Source organism: Cardiocondyla obscurior, unplaced genomic scaffold (assembly GCF_019399895.1).
Source record: "Cardiocondyla obscurior isolate alpha-2009 unplaced genomic scaffold, Cobs3.1 scaffold53_0_225703, whole genome shotgun sequence".
NCBI lineage: Eukaryota > Metazoa > Arthropoda > Insecta > Hymenoptera > Formicidae > Cardiocondyla > Cardiocondyla obscurior.
In genome coordinates, this window is record NW_027228800.1 from 79,123 (window position 1) to 88,955 (window position 9,833).

General features: G+C 32.9%; 1 long non-coding RNA gene across 3 annotated transcripts; it reads right to left on the reverse strand.

Moving 5' to 3' along the window:
• Positions 1-6,448: 6,448 nt before the first annotated feature.
• On the reverse strand, positions 6,449-7,621 carry LOC139112815 (uncharacterized). 3 transcript variants are annotated; one of them, XR_011547459.1, is made up of 4 exons: positions 7,253-7,579; positions 7,110-7,188; positions 6,991-7,036; positions 6,813-6,914 (listed from the first exon to the last, which is right to left on the reverse strand). It is a non-coding gene; the product is annotated as an uncharacterized lncRNA (long non-coding RNA). The 3 variants fall into 3 exon arrangements; XR_011547457.1 differs by adding an exon at positions 6,449-6,650 and having other exon boundaries at positions 6,731-7,188; positions 7,253-7,621; XR_011547458.1 differs by having other exon boundaries at positions 6,807-7,036; positions 7,253-7,577.
• Positions 7,622-9,833: the final 2,212 nt, after the last annotated feature.

A 9,833-nucleotide genomic window follows, 5' to 3' on the forward strand; every position in this document is an offset into this window, starting at 1 on the left:
GGACCAAGTTTTGACTGGATTACAGGGAATCGAGTTGTTTGTCTATCTCGATGACATTGTAATTTATGCGCGATCTCTTAACGAACACGCAGTCAAGTTTGAAAGACTCATGAAACGTCTGGAAGAAGCAAATTTATTTTTGCAGCCAGACAAATGCGAATTTCTAAAAAGAGAAGTCGCTTATCTTGGGCATATAATCACAGAAAATGGAGTACGACCAGATCCTAAAAAAATTGATGCTGTAAAAAATTTTCCTATACCAAAAACAAGAAAAAATATTAAACAGTTTCTTGGACTTGCCGGATACTATCGACGATTTATCGAAAACTTTTCCAAGATCGCTAAACCTTTGTCAGACTTGACAAAGCAAACTATAGCCTTTGAATGGAAAGAGCAACAGCAAAACGCATTTGACGTACTACGCAATGCTTTATGTTCAGAGCCAATACTACAGTATCCGAATTTTGACGAACCTTTTGTCATAACGACAGATGCTTCAGGATTTGCAATTGGAGCAATATTAAGTCAAGGAAAAATAGGAAACGACCTCCCGATAGCATACGCATCGCGAGTGTTAAATGACGCGGAAACTAGATACTCTCCTACTGAAAGAGAATTATTAGCTCTTGTATACGCTGTAAAACATTTTCGTCCATATATTTACGGTCGCAAATTTACTTTAGTAATGGATCACAAACCCTTGGAATGGTTAAATTCCATATCTGATCCAACTTCACGACTTATGCGATGGAGACTCAAGTTAGCCGAGTATGAGTATCAAATAAAATATAAACCTGGTAAGAAAAACAAAAACGCTGACGCATTGTCTCGAAATCCTGTCGAATTAGAACAAAAAGTTTATCCGCTACGTGCCAAACGAGCATTATCATCTTCTAGCGAAAAGTCAATTGAGCAAGAACACAAGAAACAAAAATAACGCATCCTACTTTAAAAGAGCACGAGAAACCAGCGATTCAGGAAATCCTGCTCCTCATCAAAAACTTAGACCACATGAATTAACTCCATATGATGACAGTGACAGTAGAAAAGAACAATCTGTAAAAGATAAATTTCTAAAAGCTTGGGACAGTAGCGACGACGATACAGAATCTTATTATTACGACACCGACGATGAAACTGACGATTCAAAAAACTGTCTAAAGGGAGAAAAGAGAAAACATGTTAGTAGCTCATCTGATTATGCTTTACGCAGAAAACGGAAACGTAAGAAACATAAAAAAATTATTAAAAATTCAAGCTCGGGAGAAGAAAATAAAAGTTGCGACAGTCCTAAAGAAAGTGCCACACCCGTGAATGCACCTTTAGGGCGTGGTCAAGATGATCACAGCGCCACATCACTTGAAGTAGAAGTTTACACCGCCCCTAGCGTCGATCACAAGAAGCTCAAAAGGAAGGAAGACTATACAACGGGTGTCCCTAAAAAACGGATCAACAATAAAAATTTGAATCTCGATGAAATTACACAAATTCCTATGGAAATGGATTCCAGCGATAGTTTTCAAGTCCAAACAAATATTCAAGTACAAGCAGATGTACATGAACCACCAACTTTAAAAAGAACATTACCAAAATCAATTGATTTTAAAAATAAAATCAAAAATGCCAGATGACATAGATAACATTAATGTAATAGAAGAAAATATTCCGCTTAATAAAAAAGAACTAGAAGCAATGGAAATAAGTGTAGAAGAGAACATGGACTATGATATGGAGCCGCAACGATTTAATTACCGTAATATAAAAGCACCAACCGACAAAACCAGCAGCAGTTCAGAAATGGAAAAAATATTTTCGCCACCGTTTTATCAAGCTAAAACCAAACCCATAAATCTTGAAAACAAGAACGTTAGCAAAACAACAAAACCTATCCCAGATAAAATCAAAATTAAGAAACAGTCTAAGAAAAAATATTCAAATAAGAAACCTGTTAGAAAAGCTATTAAAGAAAATAAAAACCAAGAATTACAGAAAATGTACCAGTGTTTGTTAATCTTTTGGATTCACGTGACCACATTTGGATGAAAAATAATAACATAATTTATTTCATGGACACAAGAGGAAACCCAATAGACGAAATAGGACAAGAATTAATTAAAAGAAAAATATGTTATAAACCAAATAATTTTAAAGGCGTTCTCGGACACGTCTTAACACAACAAAAAAGTAATCGAAAGACTTTTGGCATCATAGTGAAAGATGAATTAAACAACGACATTAAAGAAAGAGATATAAATAACGGATTTAAAGAATTGAGAAGTATAATGCTAGCGCAAAATGTTCTTTACGCAGCAATATCTCAAAGCCAAAGCAGCTTAAATATCCCATGGTTTAAAATTCGTAACATTATAAGATTAACATTTTTAAATACAGAAATTCAAATTACGGTATATAAAGGACAAATATGTGTACCAGAAATCAAAGATAGATTACGAATTATACGAGAATCACATGAATCAAGCGTTGGAGGACACAAGGGAATTGCAAAAACAGTCTCACGTATTCGTCATAAATATTATTGGGATAATATGAAGACACAAGTAGAGAACTTTATTCAATCATGTAACAGCTGCCAGAAAAAGAAATTGGTGCGGGTAAAGAATAAGCAGCCTATGGTAATTACCGACACACCAATGAACGCTTTTGATAAAGTAGCTATGGATATAGTAGGACCATTACCCATAACTGATAATGGAAATGAATTTATTCTAACAATTCAAGATCAATTAACAAAATATTCTCTTGCTGTACCACTCATCTTAACAAACTCAGAAGAAATTGCAAAGGCATTTACTCGAAGATTTATCTGCCAATTTGGAAGCCCTAAAGCTATTTTGACGGATCAAGGATCAAATTTCACTAGCTCCATGATGAAACAATTTGCAAAATATTTCAGGATTAAACAATATTGTACAACAGCCTTTCACCCTCAATCAAATGGCTCGTTGGAACGAAGTCATCATGTCTTAGTAGAATATTTAAAACATTATATTGCTAATGAAAAAGATTGGGATAACTGGCTTGAACATGCAATGTTTTCTTACAATACAAGTGTGCATGAAGGAACTAAATTTACTCCTTATGAATTAGTGTACGGCAGGAATGCACGACTACCATCTGAATTTAAAACAGATGACACACTAGAAACATATAATGATTACATAGCTGAATTAATTGACAAACTAAGTGACTTGAGACAGCTTGCAATACAAAATCTAGGAAACGCAAAAACACGATACAAACATTACTATGATAAAAGAATAAAGAAAAAGAAAATACAAAATTATCAAGTAGGAAATTTTGTATATTTATTAAGAGGAAAAAAGAGAGGTAAATTTGATGATGAATATCAAGGACCATTTGAAGTTATAGAAATACTACCAAACAATAATATTAAAATATTAACTAAACGAAATCAAACCAAGACAGTACATATGGACAGAATTAAACTAGCTCGCATTACAGGTCTGGGATGACGCAGGAAAGATACATGATAACGACTCTCAAGGATAACCCTGGAGTGTTCTACGAATCCATCGGCGACTTGCGTACCTACGAAACTTCTTGGAAAATGATCACATACATTGATCTAAACGGAATCGCTGATGCAGCTATAGGACTCCAGAGAGAATTAAAAATGGTTATTTGGCAATGTAATAACATTTCAAAAATATGCCAATCCCAGAAATCATTGCTGCTAGCCGAAGCAAAACTAGATAAAGTAAGACAATATCAAAATCGCATAGGCGAACTGTTAAAGAAATCAAGATCGCGAAGAGCTCCGTTAGAATTTATTGGAGAAATTAGTAAAATATTATTTGGCACAATGACGTTGGAAGATGCCAATCATATAAATGAAGCATTGAAACATATAGAAAGTAAAACTGATGATCTTGCTGCCCTATTCATAAACCAAACGATAGCAATCAAGACGAGGTTCGGAGAATTACAGAACGTGACTTCGAAAATTAAACAACAAATGATTGCGATGAACCGCCGCATAAGTGAAAGAATATTAAATCTTACAAATGAATATGCAAAAATTGAAATTAATGAATATTTTCATCAAGCAGTTGTAAATATTAATGACGCAATTTTAGAACATGAATTAAATATAAATACTCTTATTGATGGAATACTTTTTGGAAAACAAGGATTAATACATCCTCGAATAATACCTCCACAACAATTAATACAAAATTCTAAGGCAATCAGGGAACGAGTTCCACACGAAGAATTTCCCGTAGCAATAAATGAAGAAGGAATGGATCGATTAATTAAAATATCAAATTTACAAATTGCATATATTAAAAACCGATTAATCTACGCATTACATATACCATTAATAAGCCCAGGGAAATATAAATTATATAAAGCCGTACCATTACCGGCAAAACAAAATCTGGATGGAGACAAATATGCTACAATAAAACCGAATACAGAATATATTGCAATAAACGAAGACTCTGATAGCTACTATGAGTTAGAAAAAGAAGACTTGGAAAAATGTTCAACCACGAGTTCTACTTTAATATGCCCCGCTACATCTCCTTTAAGAAAGATAAGACAGACGCCCAGCTGCAACATCAACTTGATGCTTAATAGAAAATTAATATTAAATCAATGTAACATAATATTGCAGGAATTACAAGAGACATACTGGAAAGTTCTTGATACTCCAGGAAATTGGATTTTTAGTGCCAAGGGAGAAGAAGAAATACGAATTGAATGCGCCGGTTTTAGAGACCATGCAATTATTGAAAACTGTGGAACAATAACAATACAACCAGGTTGCAAAATTAAAGCAAAAACCGCCACGATGAGTCACCCGTCTACTCAAGCAACTAAATTTCTACATCATTACACACCATCTAGCAACCTCAGCATTCTGCAATTGTATGAACCAACGCGTGAAAAATTTAATATTAATTTAACGGAAACTACAGATGAAATATGGGTGTCAGATCATAGCAATATAGAAGCAACGCTTAATGATATTATTCAAAAAGCTCAACAACTTAGAGAAAGAAAAATTCAAGAATGGAAAACTACTGCCTACAGCACCGTCGCCTGCAGCATTGGAGTACTAGGAATCATAATCTTTATCTTCTCCTTGACCTGTCGGACCCCATGTGTGGGCAAGACCCTGAACCGTCTTTTCCTAGAATTTTGCCGCAGGGGAAGAACTGAAAGACCGACACCACACCCCGCAGCTAGCTATATAAACCTAAACCCTGAGATCCCCCAGGAACAGTCGAACCAAAAGAGTGCTGAAGCCACGACGGTCGAATCAAAGTTATAAATAAAAAAAAAATATATATATTTTATTTTACCGGAAGCAGTAAGTGACTGAAGCAAATAAGATTTAAAATTAAGACTAATCCTTTGGTTCCGTCACTTTTAGGAAATTTTTATATGAATCGCCAAGAAGCGAGCCGACACTGGAGAAGAATAACGGATAGGATCCGAAGAAGTATCCGACCCAGGAATCAACCCATTATGTCATCGCATCAAGAATCAGACGTCGGGCCAACGGACCCGTACGTATTTCATTCACCGGCCAGACAGCCTGACGCCCCAAGTGCTTATCAGTACGAAGAACCGGTAGTGCAACGATCCCGGACACCAGAGCTCATTCGAGAAATACTCGATGAGATAAGGAGGCTTCCGGATACGGAACAGGAAGACAATGTGAGCACGCAGACAAACTATGACAACGAGGGATACATCGCGATGCGCCCTGTTGGGATAGCGTCCCCGGTGCGACCGAGGGAACCATCCCCGGAACCATCGATTGCTACGCAGACAACGCGGGCACCGGACTCCCCTCGGGACGATTACATAAACGACAGGCCAACCTATATGGAGCATGTGAGGGACCGGGATCACACCACAAGAGTTCCTCAGGGATCCCCGCCACTGCCACAGCCGACGCACGTGCAGGTACCCCCGTATTATAGAGATTATTTACATTTTAACGCGATGCCGGCATACAATTTAGTCTGTCATTCGGCTTGGTATATACAAGTCGAAAATTATATGGTGATGTGCCCGCAGTGCGCTACTGCAGAGCATATATTTTGCGCTCCTGACAGACCAAACACAACTTTCCGACAATTTCATGCAATCTCACGAAATTTACAACATACTACTATGCACTGTGGTAGATGCTACCGATTGATTATTCAAACGCGACGAGCGATCGATTGTTACACTTGTCGTACTTATGTAATTCAACATTATTACGGAATCGAACGAATGATTTATCATTTGATTTGCGACTTAATCATTTCACAACAAAATGTTCCAACTTAAAATACAATTACAAACGTATGAGAATTATAAAACCTATTAATCCTTAATTATAAGTATATGCTATTAATCCTAAAAAAAAAAAAGAAAAATATATAACACCATATAATATAAAAAAAAAAAACCTATCTTTATATAACAATATTACAAATGGTCAATTAACTGGCCAAGGCTTATTATATTAATTAAACACGCTTATATTATAAAAACAAATGTATTTTATAGTATTATATATACATTATCACTAATATAACATTAAAAAGTTGTTATAGTTGTAGTAGTAGTAGCAGCGTATGCGTTCATCTTGGTGATGGGATATACTAAAATAGATAGAAATATATATATATTATAAAGTAAATAAAAATAACATTTATATAACTGCTATACATTTATAACATACCTTATTAATCAACCAAGCTATTCCACTAATAAACCTACAATAAAACAAAAAAAAAGCATTAATAAATACAATAACTCCTAACCTTAATCCAAGCTTAATAGAATTTAAATACTATATACTTATCTAATACTGGTGATGGAAAAATGAAATTGTTCCACAAAGAGCCACCTCCAAAATGTTCAACCTAGAATAGAAAATATCATAATTAAGAATACATTAAATTTATATACTTTAAATACATACATATAGAACATACATACCTAGTAATTTGGTATAAGGGGAACATTGTACGCTTTATTAAATACCCTGAAACATATAAAGTAGTTAGACTTTGTAAAATACAATTAAAACTTTGCTATAATAAATCATTATTACATACCATTGAAAATCAGCTATACTAACTCCATAATAATATAATCCTTTATTCAACTCTGCGATCGACTGATCCTACTGCTATCCTGAAACATATATAAATAATTAAACAAAATACTTTAACAAATATATACAAAAACATAACCTTACTTAAAGTTCGGAGGCCGAACTTCCCCATGAAGGGAGATGTCACATCCTGCGACGACTAGGAGACGTTTTATTAACACGGGTAAAAACTTCACCACCGGCGAAAATTTTTCAAAAATCATATTATTAAAAATAATTCTACTACACCAACTACACCGGCATTCATAAATTTCACCACTTGTAGTACAGTCACTCGACAAATCTTTAAAGAGACACAAGCGACATCTACAATAAGTCCGTTTTAAGTCAAGTCCAGAGCCAACCAATCATAACCTGACCCATTAAATTTACTCTAACTACACTCAATTACACATGTAGACCCAAGAAACCGACATTTTGTGACAACTCCTACTAACAAATCTTATGAACAATTATTAACTATTGAAAATAAAACTTATAACAATGATATATAAATAAAAAATATATAGAAACATGTTCTTCTGTCTTACGGTAACAACATACGTAAAAATAACAGTTTCATAATAAGACATTTTTAATATCAATTGTTATAATTAAAATTATATATAAAATATAAAAACTGTGATGGCTATCAATCTTGTTGTTAAAAATACAAAAACTTTTGTATATACCATTTTTTCGGTATCTGTAATAGTTTCCGAGATATAAAAATTTCCTGAATTTGAATCTCTCAGTTCAACTTTTCTCTTATGAAACTAAGGAACCACAAATCAAATCGTATAAAAATAAAATAAAATATAAAAAACAATATAACTGATAGAAAAAATTATATAGCTGTATTCGTCTCTCTCTATAGAAACAGAATATATGAAAATAATCACACCATTATTAAATAATAATATATATATAACTTATAATATATAACTTTTGATAATAAACCATAAACAATATTAATTATAATTTTTTTTGAAAAGCCTATAAGACCTATAATAACTTTTATTATAACATTTTCTATATAAAATCAAAAACCTAATTTATAAAAAGAATTAAAGGAAAAGTCACCCGTTATAAGGCAAAAGTCCCAGTAAGTGCCAATGTACATACATATATATCTGCGTCTAACGGTAATTACCGGGACCACAAGTTTAACCCTTAATATTTTTAAAAATAATAATCATAAAAATATGCTGATTAATTTAAATTAAACCTTGAACCTTTTCCTTTAAAACCATACCCTAATAATAATTTTTACTCACCTTGCATACCTAATTAATTTAAATAATACCCGGAGTCAATCGGTCCTCGAACCATATATATAAATGTACGTACAAAGACTTAGCCGCGAGAATGGTAAAGGCATAGGACTTAGCCGCGCGTACTCTTGTCTTTTCATCTATAAAAATTACTAAGTATGAATTTCGAGACGGACTTAGCCGCGAAAATGAACGATGGACTTAGCCGCGTGAGCTCTCTTATAGAACTTAGACTCTCGATCAACCAACATAAAATTAAAAATTTAATAATTTTTACTTTTTGTTATATACGTTCTAAAGAGCCTTAAATAACTAATAACAAACCCTTATAAACCATTTCTTAATCTGCCTTAGTTTTGGACTTATAAATTTTTAAAGTTACCCACTCATGTTCTCCTGATACATCAGCCGCGTAAAATCCTTAATAATTATTAAACCATTAAAGATCAAGCCATATCCTCTTAGATGTGAAGAGCCCTATGATTTTCCATCTAAAAAACCCATATAGACTTATACCTTTGTGGGCATTAATAGTATATTGTTATAAATAAATTAAATTTAATAACCATTAACACGCAAATTTTATAACGCTAAATCATACTTCCCTATGAATTATTAACGTATACTAAATATCTTTTCTTAATTTTTATTAGTTTAGCAGCTACGAATTTTTAAACTTTTACTCTTACCCATACATACATACATTTCAACACACGTACAGAGAGAACTCCCTTTATTTGCAACATTTCAAGAACTTATAATTATATTTGTATTAAGAGTAAATAAATATTCAAATTAACTTTTATAAAAGTTATTCTTTATTAATTAATTATTAAATTTGTTATAAACAAATTAAACAAGTACATTATTTTCAAATTCTGTTCCGTACATCCTTCGGCATTTGCAAAATTACCCCAAATCCATATATTATACTTTCTTCTACTCCTCATAGATTCCGAGATATAGGAATTTTACAAACTCCGATAATTTGAAGAACTGGAATACCTTTTTGCTGAAAAACAAGAGATACAAAAGTTAATAAAAGACCTTTTAAATTATAAAATATTAATAAACTATTAATTTATTTATAAAGTAATTGAATAAAGGAATAAAAATGGTTCTATAAATAAACTTTCTTAATTAGTTAATTATCCAAATTGTTATAAACAAATAAAACACTATCCAATTATTCAAAATTCTGTTACGTGTATTTTGTCACATTTGAGCTCCCATTTAAAAAACTATTAAACATTTTCTTTCTAACTCTTTTAGTTCTCGAGTTATGACCACTGTTCAAAATCAGAGACCGACACAAATGACACAAAATAGTAACACCAACATTTTCTAAACTAATGCTCCTAATAACCAACTACGAACGGAACAAAGACTCATCGCTATAACGCACAACTGAG